The sequence below is a fragment of the Crocuta crocuta genome, unplaced genomic scaffold, assembly GCF_008692635.1.
Source record: "Crocuta crocuta isolate KB4526 unplaced genomic scaffold, BGI_CrCroc_1.0 scaffold271, whole genome shotgun sequence".
Lineage (NCBI taxonomy): Eukaryota > Metazoa > Chordata > Mammalia > Carnivora > Hyaenidae > Crocuta > Crocuta crocuta.
The window spans coordinates 1,235,533-1,259,497 of record NW_027527824.1 but is presented as its reverse complement, the minus strand read 5'-3'; the positions used below and the strand labels follow the sequence as shown (position 1 = coordinate 1,259,497).

General features: G+C 52.0%; 1 protein-coding gene across 2 annotated transcripts in view; it reads right to left on the bottom strand.

Annotated features, from left to right (window-relative positions):
• GDPD5 (glycerophosphodiester phosphodiesterase domain containing 5) overlaps positions 1-1,688 on the bottom strand; it is an 85,264-nt gene extending 83,576 nt beyond the window's left edge. For both annotated transcript variants that reach the window (XM_077776387.1, XM_077776390.1), the window contains exon 1: positions 1,139-1,688. The gene's annotated coding sequence lies outside the window, so the exon portion shown is untranslated. The remainder of the gene's footprint in view (positions 1-1,138) is intronic.
• Between the last annotated feature and the right edge of the window lie 22,277 nt (positions 1,689-23,965).

The following is a 23,965-nucleotide window of genomic DNA, read 5'->3' as shown; positions in this document are numbered from 1 at the left end:
AGCCCTGGCAGCCCCAGCCTGGAGACCCTGAGCAAGCCCCTCCCCTCCCGGGCCAGAGGTGTCTGGCAGGTTCCCCTGCCCAGGAGAAGCTGAGGTCAGACTTTCAGTCTGGGCCAAAGGCTATGGGATTGCTGGCTCGTCTCGGGGCCCAGCAAGCACCACACAGCCTCCCAAAGCAGCCTCATAAGCGGTCACCATGACCTCACATCAGGGGTGGGAAAACCCCCGCCACCCACCAGAAGATGCTAGCTGGGAGCAGATATCTTGAAAGGTCTTTGGGAAGATTGTCTCAAGCGTACTCTGCCTCAACCACTTACTTTAGCCCCTTGGACAACTGGCACACACACCCCCCACCCAGCCTCCCGCATCCCATTAATAATGTGAAGGAGGGGAGCTGGGGAGCGCTGAGAGCCCTCACCTCCTCTGGCTCTGACCGGCTCGGACTTGGGGACCTCTAGAGTGAGTTTTCCCAACAAGTAAGCAGCACCTCAGGATGCCTGGTGTCTTAGAGAGTCTGGCACACGGGGGCCAGGGGCCACTGCTCCCTGGTCTGAGGGTCCACAGGGAGGGAAGCTGTGGAACTGGGAAGCTTCCCATCTCTCCCCTCAACTCTGGGTCACCTTTCCTGGGACGTGACCTGGCTGTGGAGTGAGAGGGAAGGCGGCCAGAGGAAGCCACCTCCCCAGCCTCAGGATCAGCTCTTGGATGCCCAAGTGGCCCTACTTTGACCCCTCCCCGCCACCTCCTGTCTGGGGGCTCTCCACTTCCTTTCTTCGTTCTTCGCTTCTTTCCCTTTCCAACCTAACCCTCCAACCCAGTCTCAGTCCCCCAGAGTGAAAAGATCAGTGTCACTCAACCCCGCTGCGCCTCAGCTTCCCAGTCTGTTAAGAGCTCATAACAATGCACAACACCTTTTTTCTCCTGGAATAGTAGTGAGCCTTAAACGAGGACCATTTGCGCAAGGGTGGGGCGCGGACGCGCACACAATGGGCGCTCAATAAGTGCCCGTTTTCTCCCTTCCAGGCGCCCTCTCCTAGCTCCAGCCCCAGCTAGTGCCCGGTACACGCCCGCAGCTGGCCCTCGTGTTGCCCGGTAGGGGTCGAAGGCCGCCCTCGCCTGGCATCCGGGGCTGTCTCACCTGCAGCTCTCGGCTCTCGCCCGCCGCCGGGGCCGGGGTGGTGGGTGGCCTGTGTTCCCTTCTTCGGGGCAAGCGCTGAGCCTCTCGCCTGGGGCGGCAGAAAGGTGACAGCCTCGGCTCACAGCACCAGCTGGGTCCGGCTCAGTCCGACCGCCCAGCCCGCTTGGGACCCCTCACGGGGTGCTGGACCCGGGCCGGAGCTTCCTGGGCGTTCGCACGGTCCCAAGTCCGAGGCACCGGGCGGAAGGCAGCTGAAGTCTCGGGTCTCGGGAGCCAGAGGCCGGGGGGCTTCTGGGCTCCTTTGCACTCGGTCGGAGGGCTGTGGCACCTGCCTTAACCCGGGTCTCGGACGGAGGTCTGGGGTCTCCGACACACACTATAGAAAGGCTGGGCACAAGCCCGCAACCATGGACCAGTATGGTGGGCCAGCAGCTTCCCGTCCCAGTGCACTGGATCGGGTCGGGAGCTCAGGGCGTCCCAGCCACGACGCGCGAGACCGCGGGGCTGGAAGCGTCCCGGCACAGAACCCCGGGCCGGGGCAGGCGGGGCCGGGCGCAGGCGAGGACGCNGGGGGCGGGGGCAGGCGAGGCCCCGCCCCCACCGGGCCTTTGGCAAGGGGCGGGGCGCGCCCCAGATACCCTCCTTCGGCCCCGCTCGGTCGGACAGCGGGAGCCAATGGGAAGATGGGAAAAGAGCGGAGCTCTGCGGAACTTGTACTCTAACCTGAAGAGGGCGGGGCCGACCGTGGAGACTTTGCGTCCCGGGAGAGGACAATGGAGGGGTGGGGGTTTTAAAGAGTGCAGTGGGGTACAGGGTCACCTGGGGACCCCGATGGAGGGAGAGGTGATGTCGACTGGTGTGTGGGGGGTGGGGGCGCAGAGGCTGCCGTGTGTTGGGGAGTGGGGAGTCAGGAAAAGAAGCAGGGTGGAGGCGAGGTAAGATATTTGGGGATAGAGTAGTCTCCCAGGGATTGGGGAGCTCACCGGGGTGGCGGGACACCGCCTTCACAGTACTCTTCCCCCTTCCCCAGCTTCAAGGGCTCAGCGCGCGGAGGTGAGCGTTGGAAGCTGTGAAATACTCAGATTTCACGAAGCGGTGAAAAATAAGTTTTTGAAAATAAAGATCGAATCTATCTACCTATCTTCCTTCTTTCTTTCCTTCCTTCAACATTTCCCCCTTCCCAGCGCCAATCCTCGAGGAGGAAAGCCGTCAGTTTTCGATTTACTAAATCAAAAGCAGTGGGTGAGGATCACACACACACACACACACACACACACACACACTCCCTCTCTGACAATCCCTCTTTCTCTCAATCTCTTTCTCTTTCTCTCCCCTCACCCCTCTCTCTCCCCTCCTCTCCCCCAGCGCTTTGGGGGTGGTGGGCTTTGTGTCTGATTATTTCCAAGAGTCCCCTGCCAACTGCGCAGGGCAGGGCACAGGGCAGATGTTAGAGGGTTTTGATGTATGAATGAATTAGTGTCCATGTGCTGCTGGGTCATGTAGAAGCCACTAATTGGCCTGGGGAGCAAAGGAATGGAGGCTGCACAGTACAGCTTTTCAGTAAGGCTCACACCAACCTTACACAATAGTTACCCCATGTCCCTGATGAGGACACCTAAGCACAGGAGGCCAAGTGATATTCTCAAGATCATATGGCTGGCACAGGATTCTAACCACTTATCACTATCACTTTCTAGGGGAGGGCTGAGTGGTTGTGACCAGGTTACTTGACCTTTCTGTGCCTCTGGTTCCTCATCTGTAAAAGGGAAAATAAAGATGTTGCTACTTGGCAGTGACTGGGCAGACACCAGACATCAAAAAATGGAGGGAAGGGTATTCCTGGCAGAGGAAACAGCATATGCAAAGGCATGGAGTCTGAAAGAACACTGGTCTATTCTGGAGAATTAGGCAAGGCTTCCTTGAGGGAGTTAACAGGCAGGCTCGGGGCAGAAGTAGAGGGTAGCTAGATTAGGAGGGAACCTCAGGGAATGGACAGTGTTCTGGGCAAAGAGGCCAGCCTGGGCAAAACAATGGCGGTGAGGGAGGACATCCCTTTGTTGAACCCAGACAGTTCAGGGTGGTTGGACAGCTCCCAGGGAAGGAACAGCAGAAGTGATGGGAAGAGAAGAGCATCCTAGGGCCAGACAGGAGGGAGTTCAGACTTTATTCTGAGGACCAAGAACTCTGTTGGGGTCTCACCCACGATTCTGAATCCAGCAGGATTATTCTGAGGCCCCAGCCTGGACTCACTGGTTATCAGAGGGGTGGCCTGGAAGTTTTTAAGCCAGGTATTGATAGGGGAAACACTAAGTTTTTGTAGGGAAACCAGGTAGCAAGAAAACAGTTAAAGCCCACAGGAGGCAAATGCCACGGGGCCTGCACAGGGAAGATTGGAGTCTTCAATGAGGTCCCGACCCTGAGGCACTGGCCCATCACCTCTTGAGAGTGCAACAGCCTTAGGGTCTGATTGGAAGAACAAGGAAGAGGGTGAAGTCCAGGCTGGGGGGAGGGAAGCACCCTCTCTTAGCCCAGCCCAGAGGTTGGGGGTATGGAGGTTGTCCCCAGGAAACTTGCATTTGTGGATATGGGGGCAGGGTTGGGAGGGGCCACTTTGCTAAGAAAACTTGGATTTCTCCTTCTGCCCAGAACCTTCATATGGCTCCCAGTTGCCAGCACGATCAAGTCCTAAATATCTAGTCTGGTGTTTCAAGCCCTCCATCACACCTCTCTCCCAACCTCACCAGCCTCCTCTCCCAATCACGTCCCTCTCTCCTTGTACCAGACTTCTCTCAGCTCTGTCCATGAGCAGGATGCAGTGGGTCCCTTCCAGGTGGTTGCTCTCCAGCTGTCCTTGCCTGGGGTACCACTTTCCCTTTCTCTCCTGAGTAACGTCTACTTCCCTGCTGAACTGAAGAGAAGAAACTTTGGGGCAAATGCCCATCTGTCCTCTTTACTGCTATATCGTCAGAGCCCAGCACAGAGCCGGATACATCAGTAAATAAACTGTTGAATGAATGTTCCATCTCTCAAATCAAGGGTCTCCTCAGTGAGAAGCCTTCCTGGACTCCCCCAGGAAGTCGGCCTTTGGTATGAGATTGCTTGGCTTGAAGGCTCTATAATTACATATTTGGTGTCTAGTTGGCCCCACGGGGCTGTGGGAGCGTGTCCGTGGCAGTGCACCCCCACCCACCAGCACCCAGCAGAGTGTAGAGCAGGCCCTTGTTAAGACCTCAACATCGGGCAATGAATGAGGCTCTCAGAGAGCAGTCCTCCGGCCGCCCCTGCTGGGAGCGCTTCCTAGGCGATTCAGAGGAGCAGAATGCCAGAATGAAAAGGAGGCTTTCAGAACAGACCCTCCATCACCCCTGAGGCCTGGGAGAAGAGTGCCCAAGGTCACCAGGAGGTGACCAGCAAATAGTTCTCAGACACCCACATTCACCCTCTGGCTACCCTCCCCAGGGGGAGGAAGTCTCCTGACCTGAGAGAATCTGGCCTTTTTGCCACCAGAGAGGCCCACAAAGCGTGACAGATTCATGGTCATGGCAGCTCGTCTGGAAGGGTGACTGAGGGCTCAGAGGCCTCTGAACCTGGGCCTCTGGGGCTGACAGAGAAGGCTCACCCTGTTGGCCTCGTGCCCACGCTCCCAGAGCCTGGCATCCTCCTTCGAGCCTTCTGACCAGAAGAGGATTAACAGTTGGGCTGCTGCCTTCAGCTGTCACATGGCTCCTTTCACNCTGACCTGAGAGAATCTGGCCTTTTTGCCACCAGAGAGGCCCACAAAGCGTGACAGATTCATGGTCATGGCAGCTCGTCTGGAAGGGTGACTGAGGGCTCAGAGGCCTCTGAACCTGGGCCTCTGGGGCTGACAGAGAAGGCTCACCCTGTTGGCCTCGTGCCCACGCTCCCAGAGCCTGGCATCCTCCTTCGAGCCTTCTGACCAGAAGAGGATTAACAGTTGGGCTGCTGCAGCTTCAGCTGTCACATGGCTCCTTTCATTCTCGTTGCAAATATTCATTTTTGTGCCCACATGTATAGTAGGAATTTTGCATTCTTTTTCTTTTCTTTTCTTTATGTTTATTTATTTTTGAGAGAGACAGACAGACAGAGACCTGGGGGAGGTGCAGACAGAGCTGGAGGCACAGAATTCGAAGCAGGCTCCAGGCTCTGGGCTGACAGCACAGAACCCGATGCGGGGCTCAAGCCCACGGACGGTGAGATCAAGACCTGCGCTCAAGTCAGATGCTTAACCTGCTGAGCCACCCAGCATTCTTTTCCTTAAACAGGGTCGCCAAATTGTATATAAGACTTCACACCCCACAAGATCTGCTCCCAACAAATCGTTAACGTGTACCTACAATGTGCAGGTATTGGGCTAGGCGCCAGCAGGGGGCACCAGGGAGCACTAGGCAGCTGCTGCACTGCCCCCCCACTGGCCGGGTTGGTAGGCTCAACTGAACGCTGCTTTCCTACCTGTGTGCCTCTGCCAGCCTGGAATCCTTCCCCAGCTCATCCTGCCCGCATGCGCCCCATGTGGCTGGGGAATTTCCTCCCCGCTTCAAGGACCCTCTGAGAAGCCTGCCCCCCACTCTCCCAATGGGAGCATAGCAGTGTCCCTCCAAGCAGCTGAGAAGCCAAGCTTTTTGTGCCTTTCTTGGGACACTGATCCCCTTGGATCTTGGGCTGCTCATGGGTCAGGTTTTAGAGGGCAAGGGATGGAGTCTTGTCTGTATCCCTTAGCCCATTCCACATTTACCAATAATTCCTGAGCTGGATGAAGTCCTAGACTACACATCGGCATCCAGGGATGGGACAACTGGGGAGGAGCCAGCCCTTGACACCAAGCCCCACCCCCCCCAGGCCCAGGGCTGCGTGCGGCGGCGGTGTGTACAGAGTGCCCTGTGGACACAGAGAAGGCTGCCTGATTCGGCAGGGGGGTGGGGACAGGACTGGGTCAAGGGCAGTTTTACAAGGCAGGTGACATTTGAGTTGGCTGTCTAAGGCTAAGTAGAAGCTGTCAGGTAAGGATGGAAGTCTAGGCAGAGGGAACCCGAGCACGAAAGCATGGAAGTGGGAACAGTCAAGAGACAGGTGAGAAGCCCAGTGTGCTTGAGGGAAGGGCAATGACGTGGGTAGGGAGAACTTGAGGACACACCAGGCACAGTTAGAGCACAGACTCTGAACCCACATGGCCTGGGTTCGCACCCCGGCTCTGCCTTTACAAGCTCTGTCTTGATCCTGTGCCTGTTTCCTCTATCGAGTGTGGGTAATACCAGTACCTATTTCATAGGGTGTTTATAAGGATTAAATGAAGCCAATTTTGTAAAAGCTTAGGGTAATGTTAGTGCATGGTAAGCCCACCGTGAGTGATAAATAAAATGGAGCTGGAGGGGCAGGCAGAGGCCATATTAGGCGTAGCTTTGAGTTTGGACTTTTACCAGGAGGGCACCAGAACTTTAACAAGGAGGAGGGGATCCAGCCTCACTCCTCCCCACCCAGGACCTGCTGGTCCCCCCTCCCCAGCCCTCCTGTGCTTCTGGAGGCATCAATCAATACATAGTAGGGCAGCAGGGGCTGGGGCCACATCCCCCTGGCATACCCAAGGCAACTGTATGGCCCCGAGGAGGTCAGGGAGGGGCCCGGGGGGTCTGGAAGGAAGAGCATCGGAACCCTGGCTGGCCCTAAAGGATGGTGGGACTGGGTAAGAGTGTGTGTTGAGTGGGGAATGGATGGGGGTGGTGGAAAGGCAACAAAGCCACTTACCTGACCCAGAGACAAAGTAGGATGTGGGACACTTGAGGTGTGACGTTGGGGCTGGGGAGCCAGAGGCGCATCCTGGCCCAGTCACCTCCCCTCTCTCTGCCTCAGTTTCCCTGTGAGCAAAATGGAGATGAAATTGGCCCCTCAAAGGTGGTGAGGACTAAAGCGCTCCGTCAGCCAGGCCTAAGGCAGCATGGTGTGGTGGGGGAGATCGACTCGGTCCCGCAGTACCAAGGCGGGAGGGTCGAGAAAGCCTGTGGCTGGAGAGATAGGCGGCCGACCTGTCCCTCGGGTCTCTGCCACAGAGTCTGGCTTCTGTGCTGCCAGCGGAGGGGAGTCTTGGACACAGAGGTTTGAGCAGGAGACGATGTCAGCCTTCTCTTCCGAGCTTGCCCCGGTGGCCGTTTGGAGAAGACTGAAGCAGGAAGGGCAGCTGGGGCCGGTTTTGAGAATCCAGATGACAAGGAGAGAGGAGGATCTGAACCTGGGCTCCAGGGGTGGGCGTGGGGGTCAAGGACATTTAGAGGGAAAGAGACAAGGGAGATAGAGAATTTGAGATGTCTGGGCCTGGGACAGCCTTTAGGGTGAGAGGGGGCCGGCCCCAGGGAGGGAACATGGTTCACAAGGATGCAGCAGGAAAGAGAGAAAAAGTGGTCAGAGAAGGGGAGAGAGGGCGGGCCAGGAGCATTGGGACTAAATGCTTCAGGTCAGCGGCTGGAGGCTGAGGGTGGTTCCGGGGAGAGGTGGAGTCAGGGGCAAGGGTGCATGCCAAGACAGTGCGGGCAGCCTTTCTTAGGCTCACTGGCAAAGGGTGCACGCTTGGGTGGCAGCTGGGGGAGGAGGCAGAGTTGGAGGCTTTGGGTTTTTGTTTTTGGAGGGGAGCAGAAAGCTTACAGCTTTCCCTGTGCAGGAGAGGAGGTAGCCAATCAATGGGCTGGAAAGACAAGGTGTTGACTGAGACTGAGGAGAGGCAGCACTTCCGGCTTCCAGGTGTGGGGGGATCAGAGTGGGGATGGGGCAGGTGAGGAAGATCAGGCCTGAGGGCCTCAGTGAAGCAGAAGCCCCAAAGTGTCCGCCCTCCAAGGAGGGGCCAGGTGGACAAGCCCTCAAGGCTGGGAGCTGGGAGGCGTGGCCATGGAAAGTGGAAGGGAGACCAAGGTGAGAGCCATAAATCTTTGTCTGGCTCCCTTCATATGGTGGAGGGATTGGGGGTAGCATCGGGAAACGTCTGTATCAAGTGAATTAAAATGTATATCTGGACTGCTTCTCATTCTGCTGGATCCTTAGCTCCAGTCTTGAAAGGATGGGCAGCTTCAAGATTCTCTCTGACCTAAGATGCTGTAACTCCCTCTCCTCCACCAAGCCCTGACACCAGTCAGTGGGAATAAGAGTGATCATCATGAGTTTACCAGCACTTCCTGATGCTCACAAGAGGGGGAATCTTGGACCCACCATTGTCAACTGCATTCCGCACTGGACCATGAACTCCTTGTTGGATTTCTTCTGTGTCTTCAGCAGCACTGGACGTGGGTCACACCCAATAGGTGCCTAATACCTTTAAAGCAAAGGGGAGAACTTTATTTGACTGCCTCTGCTGCCCCCTGCTGTCTGATATGGGTTGGTGCAGAATAATCGTTCCAAGGGTTGATGCTAGAGCTCTGGCTCTCAAATCTGTGGGTCTCCGGACACTGTTTCACACCTAAACATTATTGAGGACGCCACAGAACTTCTGTTTATATGGCTTATGTTGGCATTTACACTGTTACAAATTAAAACATACTTTTGAAAAATATTTATGTAATTAATTAAAAATAACAACTTTAAACATTTTTATGAGAAATATCTTTTCCTAAACAAAAAACTAGTGAGAAGAGTGGCATTGTTTCCTAGATGTACAAATTTCTTAATGCCTGGCTTAATAGAAGACAGCTAGATTCTCCTATCTGTTTCTGCATTTGATCAGGCACAATATGTTGTTTTGTTTGAAGCTGACAAAGAAAATGCAGGTTTATACTAACACGTAGTTAGAAAAGAAGGGGTATTTAAATGGCCTTTTCAAATTATTATGGACATAGCAACAATCAGTTGCTATTAGAATCTGAAATCATATCAGTGACATTTTCTTCCTCAGTTCCATTAACATCCATCGGTCTCCTTCACACTATTGAATGTATCTTTTACCCATGCCTGATTTTGTAACAGCATGCAGTGGCCATTAAGGGAAAAATTAATTCACTAAGTTACCTTTCAAATATTGATAAATTTTGGCGTATAATAGCTGAAGAAATCAAATCCATTAATATCGCCACTGATCTCTTGGAGAAATCTTCGAGTATTGAGAAACTGTCAAGCTTACAGTGGTGAACACAAGTTTTCCAAAATTCTAATTTTCACTTGAAAGCTTGACTTTTTATCATGATCCACAAATCCTGTCAGCCTACATTGAAATGACAGGCTCATTTATTCAGTTTTGAGAAAATGCCTGCCAGATCCTCAAGTCTGCATAACCATAATTTGCCTGTCAATTTGTCTTTCAAGTAAAAATAGTATTCCATGAAAAAAGTGCCTGGGGTGGCTCACAATTCCAACAATTGCACAAATGCTTTTCCCGGAGACAACCACAGTACTCCTGTCTTCAGCAGACGTGCTTCAGGATACCTTCCATTTTGTCACAAGGAACATTAAAAAGGTGTGGATTCAAGGGTCAATATGGAATGAATTGAATATGTTTATTATTTCATCGATAAAATAATTTGATTGCTTTCTTGAGTGATATTGGCAGCATTTCACTGCAAGGGCTTGGCAGCAAAGAATATGATTATTTCTAGGACAGTTTGGAGGTCTGATTAGTACAGAGGCACTGGTGGTCGCACCATCTGTGAAACATCACCCCAGTGAAAAAGGCAAATGAGGTCTTAGTATCATTATGAAAAGAGTTTGGGGCCTGAAAGGGTCTTAGTGTCTGCTCTGGAATGTATACTTTGTACTAGGCACTGGTTCAAGCATTTTACTCTTAAAAAAATTGTGATAAAATATACATAACATAAATTTTACATTTTCACCATTTTTTAAGTTTATTTATTTTGAGAGAGATGGAGAGGGACAGCGCATGTGTACCCCCATTGGGGGGAGGGGCAGAAAGAGGGGGAGAGAGAGAACCCGAAGCAGGCTCTGCACCATCGGTGTGGCGCCCAGTGTGGGGATCTAACTCACAAACCTTGAGATCACGACCTGAGTCCAAATCACTCAACCAACTGAGCCATCCATATGGCCATGTTTTCACCATTTTTTTATTTTTAATTTTTTAAATATTTATTTATTTTTGAGAGAAAGAGAGAGCGTAAGCAGGGGAGGGGTAGAGAGAGAGGGAGACACAGAATGTGAAGCAGGCGCCAGGCTCCGAACGGTCAGCACAGAACCCAATGCGGGGCTCAAACTCACGAACCGAGAGACCATGACCTGAGCTGAAGTTGGACGCTTAAGCTTAACCGACTGAGCCCCCTCCCCCCCGGCGCCCCTCACCATTTTTAAGTGTACAGTTCAGTGGCATTAAGTCCACTCACACTGTTAAGCAACTGTTACCACTGCTCATCTCCAGAATTTTTTTCATCTTAAAAAACTGAAAATCATGGGGCGCCTGGGTGGCTTAGTCGGTTAAGCGTCCGACTTTCGCTTAGGTCATTATCTCGCGGTTCGTGGGTTCGAGCCCCGCGTCGGGCTCTGTGCTGACGGCCAGCTCAGAGCCTGGAGCCTGTTTCAGTGTGTGACTCCCTCTCTCTCTGACCCTCCCCTGCTCACACTGTCTCTCTCTCTCTCTCCTAGAAATAAATAAAACATTTAAAAAAAATTAAAAAAAAAACCCTGAAAGTCATGCCCATTACACAGTAGTGTAATTCCCTCATTCCCCAGCCCCTGGCAGTGACCTTTCTACTTTCTGTCTTTAGGAATCTGTTACCTCATACAAGTGGAACCATACAGACTTACTCACTCAGCATAATGTCTTCAAGGTTCGTCCCTGCTATCGCCTGTGTCAGAATTTCCTTCCTCTTTAAGACTGGATAATAGTCCCTTGTATGGTTGTCATACTTTGTTTCTTCATCCCTCAATGGGCACTGGGGTAGTTTCCACCTCTTGGCTGCTGGGATAGTGCTACTATGGACGTGGGTGTGTAAGTATCTTATTTGAGTTCCTGCTTTCAATTCTGTCGAGTATATACCTCGAAGTGGAATTGCTGGGTTATACAGGCATTCTGTTTTAAATATGTTTTAATTAAAATTTTAAAAATGAAAAACTGTAAATATTAAACACTGTTTGCCACAGCGGCTGCAACATTTTACGTTCCCACCAACGCTGCACAAGGGATCCCATGTTTCCATACCCTCTCCAACACTTGATAGTTTTATGTTTTCAATAATAGTCATCCCAGTGGGTACAAAGTATTATCTTCTTTTTTTTTATCTATTTTATTTTTAGAGAGGGAGAGAGAGAAAGAGAACGAGCAGGCGAGAGGCAGAGAGAGTGGGGGACAGAGGATCTGAAGAGGGCTGGCTCTGTACTGATAGCAGAGAGCCGGATGTGGGGCTTGAACTCAAAAACCGTGAGATTGTGACCTGAGCAAAAGTCAGACACTTAACCGACTGAGCCACCCAGAGTCCCCCACCTTGTGGTTCTGATTTGCAGTTACCTAATGGCTAGTGATGTTAAGCATCTTTTCATGGGCTTATTGGTCATCTGTTTAGCTTCTTTGAAGAAATGTCTACTCAAGTCCTTGGCCGATATTTGAATCAGCTTGTTTTTTGCTTGTTGACAAGCATTTTGCTCTCAAATCTCCTAAGAGCCCTGGAGGTAGGCCATTACTGTTGCCACTTAGCGGCCTGAGAAAACCAACACAGAGGTTAAGGAGCATGCCCACAGTCACACAGCTAGGAAGGGGTAAATCTGGTGTTAAGATAATCCCGCGTTCCTTTTCACAATGCCTTTTTCTTGTGCCCGAGAACAGAGGGGTGTCTTTTATCTCCAGGAGCAGCAGGAGTGGGGGAAGAACGAGGAAAGTAACTTAGTTGATGCCCCATCTCTAGCGTCATGCATCTAAGAGGCACTCAGGGGTGCTGTTCTTCAGGGTAGAAAATTGGAAATACCCCAACCAGCAAACACCACAGGAAAGGTGATGCTAACTGCGGCTTCCTATAATAACTCAACTCGAGAAAACTCTGCTGCGCACCCAGCCCGTGCCAGAACCCACAGAGTTCTCTTCTTATTCAGTTTTTGTAACAGAACAAGTTTCAGCGTAAAGGGGAATTCAATGAAAGGATATGGGGGAGTTCAAGCTCTAAGGGCAGGGGTAGGGTCAGGCCTCTGGATGAGGCAAAAACAGGCCCATCGAACAGGTCCCAGATTAATATTATGGTCCATCCACACAAAGAGAATCTGTTTTCAATCTCTGTCCTGGTTCCAAACTTCTTGGAAAGAAGGCATTTGGCCTAGCTTGACCATGGTCCTCGGTCCTCATCATGGAGGCTGAGAGCAAAGGAATGTCGTATCCGTGATTGCAAGCATGGATGGTGGGGCAGAGGCAAGTCTTGGAAAAGAAAGGTGCTTGGCAGACAATCTGCCCAGCTTCTCCCACACCAAACAATACACAAACATGTCTTTTGTTCAGTCACTGGTGTTTGTTTGTGATATTTTGAACTTTTGTTTTACTGAACAATTCTGTATGGATAGCAACGAAAAGCTTCACACATTATGACTTCCAGTGTGACTTTTGGTGATGATTTCTCTTACTTTGGTGCATTGGTCAGCTACTGCTGTAATGATGCCGCATAACAAACAACTAAACATTTTGATGGCTTCTAAACAGTATTTCTCTGTCTTGCTCACAGTCTGCAGGTAGGCTGGAGAGGCAGAAACGTTCTGCTTCAGGCTGTCTTTCAGGCTCAGGTCTGTTCCACCTGCCTCTCATTCTGGGATCACTGGCTGCCCAAAATCCAGTTTCCTCACACGACTATCAGGGTGAAGCAGAAACACGGGATGCCTCTTAAGGCTCGGGCTCAGAACAATCACACAGTCTCTTTTGACCACCTTCCACTGGCCAAATTGAGTCACGAGACCAAGTCCAAACTCAACAGAGCAAGGAAGTGCACTCTACCCTCGGTGGACCATGGCAATGATAGGAAGAAGAATGGAGAACAAATGATGCAGTTGACTACACTTGGTCCTGGTTTCTTCAACTGTAAACATCAAATGATGTTTATGTGAACATCATTTGTTATGTGAATGGTCATCATTCGGTCGTATGGGTGCTATTGTCTCTGGCCAAGAGTTCCCAGGCCTGCTTCCACTCCATGCTGTAGGCTCTTTTTTTTTTTTTTTAAAGTTTATTTATTTTTGAGACAGAGGAAGACAAGAGCACGAGCTGGGGAGGGGCAGAGAGAGAGGGAGACACAGAATCTGAAACAGGCTCCAGGCTCTGAGCTGTCAGCACAGAGCCCGACGTGGGGCTCAAACCCATAGACCGCGAGATCATGACCTGAGCTGAAGTTGGACGCTTAACCGACTGAGCCACCCAGGTGCCCTCCATGCCATAGGCTCTTGAAGGGAGATCTGAGCAGCAAGCTTCCATGACCTGATTGATCCCCGAAGCCAGAAGGAATTTAGGAGAAGCTCAGGCCAGCAGCTGGCATGCTTTCCATATGAGAAAACCCAGACTTGGTGAGGAGAAGTGCTTTACCCTCCCCAAAGCCACCCAGCCGGGGAGCCAATGTGCAAACCCACCTAGTGTGCTATTCTATTTCCCTGCTGCCTCAATATCCCACTGGGCTTAGAGCATAGCTGGGGAGAGAGTGGCAAGGTAGGACATCAGGCAGGGCTCACAAAAGCCATCATGGGTAAACTCTCCTCTGATCTGCCACAGGCCCTTGGGCTTCCCTCTGTTCTCCCACTTACCAGTCACTTCTGTGAACATCAGCTTCTGTGTCTGCTTCTACCAGGCCACACGCACCCCAGTGCCCAGCACGGGGCCTGGCACATTGTGGTCCTCACAACAATGGTCATTGTTGCCCTCTGTTCTACTGCTGTCTCCAGGCAGCCTGAGCCATTCCTTCACGTACTCAGTGCTTCTTTCTTCCCTTCCTTCTTTACGTGTAGACTGAGTGATGACTCTGTGCTCAGCATTGCTTTAGGGCTGGGGAGACAGCAGGGAAAATCTCTGCCATCATGAAATGTACTTTCTAGTGGAGGGAGGTAGACAATAAGCAAACAAACAAACAAAAACTGGGGTATTCGATGAGTTGTGTGCTATGGAGAAAAGAAAGAGCAACACAGACAGAGGAGAACATGGAGTTACTATTTTAAATGGAATGGTCAGGGAAGGGGACATCTGAGTAAAAATACCTAAGGCAGACCACACGTGCAAAGGCCCTGAGGTGGTACACACCTAGTATGTTCAAGCCAGGAGGCCAATGTGACTTGAGTGAAGGGGGCAATGGAGAGGGTGGGGTGGAGCAAGAAGGTAAAAGATGGATCCGTGAGGTCACTGAGATCAGATCATGGAGCCCATGGTAAGGAATTTAACTTTGCTCCAGTTGAAATGCGAACGCACCTCAGAATTCACAGCAGAGGGGTTCAGTGTTTGCCTCAGGAGTGAAATAGACCAAGGGGGTTGGGTTCAAAGCAGGGAAAGCAGATGCAGCAACCAGAGGGGAGGTGGTGGCGGCTCAGGGAAGGGCAGGAGCGGGGCGGTGTGAGAGGTGGTCAGATTCCGGAAGTCCTTGGGAAGTGGAGCCACAGGATTTCCTGACGAACTGAATATCGATTGTGAGAGAGAGGAGTCCAGGGTGGCCCCGCCTGAGCACCTAGAAGGACAGCAGCGTCCTGATCTGTCACCAGGAAGGTGATAGGAGCAGTCGGTTTTGGGGGGCAGATCAGAATTCGGGATTGGATGTGCTGATTCTCGGATGTCTCTCAGACGTCCAAGCAGAAATGGCAGGCAGACAGTTGGGTATCCACGTCTGGAGTCTGGGAGAGGTCCAGAAACATGGGCGTTGGGACAGAGAGACCGTATTTAAAGCCTCGTGGGTGGAAGAGACCAACAAAGAAATGGTGGCTGCCGGAGAAGAGAAGACCCAAGAGGGAGTCTTCGGGCTCCGCATCCGGGGAAGAGGAGGACTGGGTGAGAGACAGAGAGGGGGCGTCCGGGAGAAGAGCAGGCGGAAACCCCGGGGGTGTTGTGGCCCCGGGGACTACGAGAGGAAAGGGTCCCCAAAGAGGGCCAGCCAGCAGTGTTACACGCTGGTGACAGGCAAACGCGAGGAGCCCTAGTCACCCACGGGGTCCCCAGCGACTTTGGAAGGATGGGCTTCGGGGAAGTGAGTGACCAAACAAACACTGGTTAGGGCAGGGCCAGGGAACAGCAGGAGGCCANTTCCTCTGAGGGGTTCTGATGGAAAAGAAAGGGAAGACAAGACACCAAGAAGGAAACAGAGAGGGCTTTTGTGACACAGAGCATGTGAGACGTGTGTATGGCCAAGGAAGGGAGAGAGGACAGAAGAGCTGAAGGCGTGGGAGAGAGCAGCCTGCCTGGTGGGGGGTGAGGGGGGGATGGGGTCCAACACACAGGAGGAGGCGCTGGCTCGAGCTGGAGGAGCAGTATTACCCACAAGATGCGGAGGGAGCCCGAAGTAGGGCGGTCTTTCCCATTGGCTTTGATTTTGTCAGTGACTCAGGAGGCAAGACCATCGGCTGGGATGGAGGTGGGGAGGGTGGAGACGCCGTGTGGCTTTGCCTAGGACCACAGGACAGGAGACGCTGGTGTGCCTGCGTGGGAGCTTGCGGGCCCAGCCGTTAATGGTGCGCAGTAGGCATCGGGCAGCCTGGAAGGTGCAGACCCCCAGGCTTACATTGAGCTCCATTTCTTCCAACCCAGTTGGCGGGTTGGCGGGCCAGGCGATGCAGTGTGGCTGTGCAACTGGGGGCTGCAGATCAGGGGCGGGGAGAAGGAACTTGCTGGCAAATCTCAAGCCTCCAAGACGGGATTTACATATTTAGGCACACTCTCAAGCTTCCACACTCAAACAGTATGTGTGTGTGTTGGGAGGAGGGGGGCGCATCCAGCAGCATCCCTCTGGGCTGGTCTCACATGGTCCTCTGTGCCACCGACCCTAATGTACCCAGAAAGCAGATACTATGTCATGGCCTTAGGAACGAGAACCCCATCTCCCTGACAAGAGCTGGTGTTTGGCCACCCTGTCTGGTTTCATTGTTTCATATTTTTGGGTCTGTTTTTTGGCAGAGGCTGCTTTTCCTAGATTACTTAACATCTGTTAGCTTGCTTCTAAAATAAAAGCAGACATGTCTGACGTCGGTGTCTTCTTCTCCTCTGTGGTGGTCATCAGTACAGGCCTGGCTGTCAGGGACCCCACCCCATGCCTTTCCACCCTGATGTCATGCCTGCTCGTGGGTGGACTCTGGTGTCCCACCTGGTACTGGTCAAGCCCTTTCCCCTTAGTGGAGCGTCTTCTGCCTCCAGCTTCTGGCCCAGCTCCTGAGGACTCCTTGCCACCCAGGACTCCACTACTGAGCTCCTAGGGTGCTGGCCTTTGGGGGGGGGGCGGTGAACACATGCTGAGCCTTGTGGTGTTGTGACCAGCTGGCCAGGCCCATCTAAGGTGTCCCTGCTTCTTACATCCCAGCCAGTCTCAGTCCCAACTCCATTCTCTTCCTCCCTTGTCCCATCAAGGCACCTGGGAGGCCCTGTGCTGGTTCGGGAGCCAGAGCCATAACCTTGCTCCAGCCAGGGAGAAGGAGCTCACACGTGCCGAGCTCTTCTGATGTATGCCAGGCACTGTACCAGGCACGTGTGGCCAGCACTTCTGCTAGTTCCCCAATATCTGTGCCCTCCTCCTTCCACAGAAATAGCACTCCTGATTGTCACTGGGGCTGTGGCCCTTTGGAATCAAAAGGACATTTCACGGACTCTCCTGCTGTGGCCCTGGGGCTAAAGTTACAACCAACAGAAAGTCAGCAGAATTGCTGCCACGACTTCTGGGAAGTACCCTTACAGGGGGTGCCATGCACATCTTTGGTCCTTCTCTTATCAGCTGCTTGGAACATGTGATGTGATGGCTGAGGCCCTAGCTGCTATATTGGTCTTTGAAGACAAGAGCCATAGCCAAGGGTTGCAGGAACCATGAGCTAGAAGGAGCCTGCATGCCCAAGGACTTAACCGAGGAGAGCCTCCCCACCACCCCTGGACCATCGACTTCCAACCGTGCACCTGAGAGAGAAACAAACTCTAATTTAAGCCAGAATGATTGTGTGGATGTGTTACTCATAGGTGAACCTAATCCTGCAGCGATGCCTTCCTTCTGCTGAGTCACCTCATTTGCATTCTCACAAGAGCTCTGTCAAATGGATGTTACCCACCTCATTGTAGAGAAAAGAAAGGAGGTTCTGGGATCTTTATTGGGCAAGTGGCCCGAGGCCACCCGGCCAGTGTAAGGCTGAAGTGGGTACAAGCCCCACTCTCTCTGACTCCTGGATCTGCTCTCCCAGGCAGCCCTTGAGTCCACGCCCCATCTGACCCCCCTGTGTGCCCTACTTCTGCCTGGACTTCCCAAGCATCCTCCATACGGGGCCCAGAAGCACCTAATGACATGGATGGCATTAGATGACAACTGCTTCCTGGGCAGTTTTAACACTGGCAGCCCCGCATCCCTCAGTGGTGGGCACACCCGGACAGGCGGTCACCATAGAACAGTGGCCGAGCAAGGACCTGTCACTGCCCTGGGGACACCCAGACACTGAGCCATTACAACCCACCCATTTCCTGGGGTTTGCTTCCTCCCTTCCCAGAGCAGCCCCGGGAGCTTCCGGAGCTGGGGCCTTGGCTGTCCGCCCCTGGGGTCTGGTTAAAGGCTGGCGCAGGGCTTAGCAGACTAATGAGGCTCATCAGTGCTGGCAAGAAGTCATAGCCCAAGTTACGTCCTGACCTGACCTTGCACCGGCCTCAGAAGTCAGGACCTCCCTCACCTGTCTTGACCCTCTGTATCCCCTGACTCCCTGCATATCCTGTGACCCCAAGAAAGCAGAGAGTCCTAGCTTGCTGGGGTCAGGAGCAGTGAGGCTGACCTCAGGGTGCCCACCCATCCCTGCCCCCCACCCAGGTACCTATCGAACATGGTGAGCCCCAAATCAGTACAGCACACGGGGCTCCATACTCAGGGGGACTTGTGTCAAATCCTGGCTCTCCTGCCTTCTACCTATGTGAGCTTGGCCAGTGATTTCACCTTCTGAGCCTCATTTTTCTCATCTGTCAAACAGGGATAACAGGACCTACCACATAAGCCTGTGGCAGGATTAATGTGATAATGCTCCACGAAGCTGGGCACGGGGCCTGGCACACAGTTAACACTCGGCAAAGGGTGTCATCGCCACTGTTCTTGCATCACCCCTCCAAGGGGTCAGGCCACCTTTGTGCAGGATAACAGGGACCCAGCCATCCAGGGGCTCTCCAGGGAATTCACGATCTGATGAGGAACCATGACAACAGACAGTTTTCATAAGTAAAGTAACTGTTCTAATGGAGGAGAGAACAAGGTACGGTGGGAGCACCAGGGAGGCAGAGAGTCTCGGTGTGCTCCCTGGGGCAATCAGGGAGGTCGTCCTGGGGTCAGCAGAGCTTGCGTGGAGCCTTGCGGAAGAGCAAGTTTTTCCCAGGCAAATCCAGCTGATGAAGGAGCAACTCTCTGTCTCAGTTTCTCTGGTCATGTGACAGGGTGGGGGTGGGAACGAGGCTCGGCCTGGGGGTGGCGTCTTACCAGGGGCGCCAAAAGCTGTGGACAAGAGGGTCCCGGCACCCAGACTCCTCAACGGAGCGTCAGCGCACCCTGCAGGCCCCCAGAAGGTGTGCTCCCAGACGTGTCCTGCCAGCCTGCGGGCCCCACCCACCCGCCAGAGAGACGTGTCATTCTGCCCTGCTTCTCTTCCCTCCTTTAAGTCAGGTGAGGAGGGCTTCCAGAGCCCCCTTCAGAGAGCTTGACACACGTGCCTTGACTTTGGGAGACACTGGGACCAGAAGTGCTCCCACACACCGCACAGTCTGACAGCAAGGGGCCGTGTGTGGTGGCAGAGCAGGGAGGGCCTGATGCCTGGGTGGAGAGGACAGAGGATGCCTGATTCGCCGGGGGAGCCGATGGGGACCTGCCTGCCTGAGCAGGTGTCCTGCTGCCTGAGGACCCCTTTGGGGGTGGTGAGATGATCCCAACAGAGCGGGGACAGCTGGAAACAGACAGGGAAGTTGCAAAACAGAGGAGGCCCTGCCTCATCAGGGGAAATCCAGGTGAGAGGTCCCCAGAGGAGGAGTTTTCCTGGAAAATCTCCAGGAGAATCCCATGAGTTAAGATCAACTTGGGACGATCGCCATGGCCAGAGTGTCCCCAGGCTGGGTTACAACTGTATCAGGCAAGGAGGGCCTTTTCTGCTCTCTTTCCCACTCTGCACTCCACTCTAGAGGGACCATAGCAGCCAGTGATGGTCATGAAGGGAGAGCAGCATCGTCTCCAGGTTTCCATTTTCTGAGGCAAGCCCAGCCGAAAAGAAGGGTCTCTTTCTAGACTGGAAAGATTTCAGGGTGTTGATATTACTTTGGACTGTGTTTAAAAAAATAAACGTGTGGATGATGTACATAAAATTAGACAGATTAGTATAATAAGCCCCCATTTCCCATCATCCCATTGCAATGATAATCAGGTCATGCCAACCTTGTTTCATCGCCACCCCCAGGAAACTCCCTCTAAGTAATTTCGAATCAAATCTATGAGAAAGAGGAGAACAACTTCCTGCTTGCCTCTGAAAAATTAAAAATAAAGAAGTCAACATCCTCTACTGTGTCATTAGGGCTCTCATTTTAGGGCATAAACCTGAGATCAAAGCCAGCAGGGCCCATGGAGTCATTACACTGAAGGTGGGGTTCGTATCTGCTTCTTTTGCCATTGTGCCCGCTACTTGACAGTGCCTGGCACATAGTAGGTGCTCAATAAATCATTCTGGAACCTCTCTATCTATCTGTTGCTCTGTTGCTGCTCCAGGCAGCGGCTCTCCTCTTGTGCATCAGTGGCACAACAAATAATGTTTTAGTACGAATGTGTCTGGTGCAATATTTGTAATAAAAATCTTTCATCGTTCATCTGAAATTCACCTTTAAGTGGGAGCCCTGTGTTTTAGCTAGCAGCCCTAGGTGAGTCTTGCTGTCTCCTCAACTACCTGGGGCACCTGGAGAAGGGTTCTCAAGCCAGCCTGCATCAGAATTACCTGGAGAGCTTGTTAAAACAGATTTCTGGGCCCTATACCCCAAAATTTCTGATTCATAAGTCTGGGGTAGAGTCCAAGAATTATTCTTTCTTTTCTCTCTCTCTCTCTCTTTCCTTTCTTTCGTTCTTTCGTTCTTTCGTTCTTTCTTTCTTTTTCTTTCTCTTTCTTTCTTCCTTCCTTTCTTTCTCTCTCTCTCTCTCTCTCTGTCTGTCGTAGAGTCTAAGAATCTTCCTTCCTTCCTTCCTCCCTCCCTTCCTCCCTATTTCTTTGTCTTTCTTTCCCTTCCTTCTTTCCTTCCTTTCTTCATTTCCTTTCTTCCTTTCCTTTTCCTTCTTTATTTTTCTTTCTTTCTTTCTTTCTCTTTCTTTCTTTCTTTCTCTCTTTCTTCCTTCCTTCCTTCCTTTCTTTCTCTCTCTCTCTCTCTTTCTGTCTGTCGTAGAGTCTAAGAATCTTCCTTCCTTCCTTCCTTCCTCCCTCCCTTCCTCCCTATTTCTTTGTCTTTCTTTCCCTTCCTTCTTTCCTTCCTTTCTTCATTTCCTTTCTTCCTTTCCTTTTCCTTCTTTATTTTTCTTTCTTTCTTTCTTTTCTTTCTTTCTGTGGAGTCCAATAATCTTCTTTCCTTCCTCCCTCCCTCTCTATTTCTTTCTGTTTTTCTTTCTCTCCCTTCCTTCTTTTCTTCCCTTCCTTCCTTCCTTTCCTTCCTTTCTTCCTTTCNTTTCTTCATTTCCTTTCTTCCTTTCCTTTTCCTTCTTTATTTTTCTTTCTTTCTTTTCTTTCTTTCTGTGGAGTCCACTAATCTTCTTTCCTTCCTCCCTCCCTCTCTATTTCTTTCTGTTTTTCTTTCTCTCCCTTCCTTCTTTTCTTCCCTTCCTTCCTTTCCTTCCTTTCTTCCTTTCCTTTTTCTTTTCCCTTTCTTTCTTTCTTTCTTTCTTTCTTTCTTTCTTTCTTTCTTTCTTTCTCACTCTCTCTCTCTCTTCTCTCACTCTCTCTCTTTCTCTCTCTCTTTCTTCTTTATGCCCAACACAGAGCTTGAACCCAAGACCCTAAGATCAAGATCGCACGCTCACTGACTGAGACATCCAGGTGCCCCAGTTAGGAATTTTCATTCTAACAAGTGCCAAGGTGATGCTGATGCCGGGGTCTTGGGGCCATATTCTGAAAACCACTGTTCCAGGAGTCAGTCCATTACCCTAAAGAAGCTCATGAATAGGATACAGGAAAGCCAAAATGGCCACTAGAGGGCAGAAGCGCCCACTAGTTCGGCCTCAGGCCCCTCACAGTCTTGGGGCCGAGTCTGTACCTTTGCTGAGCATTTGCTCTGTGCTGACTGTGTCCAGGGCCCTTGCTATGACAAAACCGTGGGTCAGACTCAGTGCCTGCCTTTGAGGAGCTCAAGGTCTGGAGAAGGAGACAGAGGTGTTACACGCAGATACAATTGGTGCTGAGGTGGTGAGAAGCATGGAGGGGAGTGGGGAGGCTATGGGAGCCCAGAGGAGGCTGGGGGTAGTCAGGCAGGCTTCCCGGAGGAACTTGTCTCCTGAACCCACACATGCAAGGGCACACAGGCTGGGAGGTATTGGGCATGCTCCAGGGGTAGTGCAGGAGCAGGGAGGGGCACGGGTGGGTGGAGCCCTGATGAAGCTGGCAGCAGCTTGGCTGGATCCTGAGAGTCTCAAGGGGCTTCTGGAGGCTTTTAACAAGATACTATGAAAGGGTGTGGAGGAGAGACCAGAGGCAGGGAAACTAGTGAGGAAGCTGTTGCAAGGGTCTGGGGAAAAGGTGACCAGATGTAGTGAGAATGGCAACAGTCTCTCATTCATTCGTTTGTTCGTTCATGCATTCATTCCACACATTTATGGAACAACTTCTCTGAGCCGAGCCCTGAGCTGGGTTCTGGGCCTCAGTGGTGCTCAAGACAGACAGCTTCTGGCCTCTCAGGGCTTAAATTCTAACAGGAGAGGACACCACCCAACAGCCAATGGCACAGAGAAGCAGCTGTGGTCTCTGGGGACAGTATGAGGGATGTGAAGGAAGCCAAATGTACAGCAGAGGGGGGTGGGAGGTGTGTCCCAGGAGAGTCCCTGACCCAGAGATCACAGATGCCTCATTCAGCCAGACCCCGGCACCCTCCCCACCGCAGTCCAGAGCTAACAGTATGATCATTGAAGGCTGCTGCCACGGCTGGAGGTCCAGCCTTTCCTGCCCCAGCCTCCCTTAGCCACACAGCCCTGGCCTTTAGCAAGGAAGAAAGAAGGATTATATGCAGGTACCAGGAGCTGGGCCCGCTCCTTGACCAGAGTCTTTCTGGCCTCCAGCTCCAGGTGACTGCCCAGGCAGGCACCTTCTCCAAACATCCAGGGCTCTCTTCCCAAGCATGTGAAGTGTCGGCCAGCTGGAAGCTGAGGAAATGGAGGAGATGACCTTCAGTGCAAAGGAGATGCTCTGTGAGGTTGTCCTGGATACTCAGGGTTCCCGGAGAGCACCACATTCATCTAAGGAGGTGGGATTGGCCCCAGGGATAAAGTTCATTAAAATCAAGCTAACAGGAGCATTACTTTCTAGAAAGGTGGTCTTCTTGCTATTCTGAGAACACGCCTAATTCATTCTAGCCTTGAGGACTTTGCACAGGTAATTCCTTCGGCTTGCTCTCCTCTACTCTAAGGCCTTCACAGGGTCAGCTTCTGGGGTAGGCAGAATAATGGCCCCCCAAAGATGGCTGTGTCCTAATCCTGGATATGTTCATTCACATGGTAAAGGAGATTAAATTACAAATCTTAACTTACAGAGATTACCCTGGTGGCCCAAAGGAATCACAAGGGTCCTTGCAAGAGGGAGGTGGGGAGATGGGTTCAGAGTCAGAGAAAGAGATGTGATGAGGTCAGAGAGAGGGGGAGATATGATGATGCCACACTGCTGCCTTTGAAGATGGAGAAAGGGGCCACAGGTCAAGCACTGCAGGCAGCTTCCAGAAGCTCCCAAGGGCAAGGAAAGATATTTACCCCTAGACGCCCGAGAAGGTACATGGCCCCATGGACCTATTTAGTGTTCTGATATCTAGAACTGCAAGATAATAAACTTATATTATGTTAAGCCAGCTACGTTCATAGTAACTTGTTACAGCAGCAACAGGAAACAAACACATCTTATCATTCGGGTCTCAGGCCACCCCATGTAAAGTACCTGGCCTCCCACTTCCACCCACCTGTTTTCATTTCTGCATAGGCCTCTCATGACCCAAAGTTATCATACTTGGTTCTAGGTTTACAGCCTGTCTCCCCCAGCCTGCACTGTGAGGCTCCTTGACAGCAAAGGCCTTGTTTCGTTCACATAGTGAACATAGGTGCATAGCAGGTTCTCAACAAACATTTGTTCCATAAAAGAAAGGAAGGAATAAACAAAAGCCTTCATATGGTCTCTGTCCTGTGCACACTGAGGGCAAGGGAAGGGAGAGGCTTTGGTGGGCTGGGGGAGGCCTCCAGGCTGTGAGAAAGCAGAATGGAGGGATGGAAGCGTGGGGGGTGGGGGAGATGGTTGCATGAGTGCCTGTGGGAGCAGACGGCACCTAACACAGAACCTGTGCACATACATTCCCATGTACAGGCTTTCCAGCTTCAAACTCGGTAACTTTTTTCTTCTTTTTGTCCCTCGGAACAACCTGAAAGACAGGCTGTTGAAAGGAACCCTTGTTCTCACGTCACAAATGGGGCACTGAGGCTCTGGACTATGATCAGAAGGTGGGGAGACATCCAGGTACTTCTCTTCCAA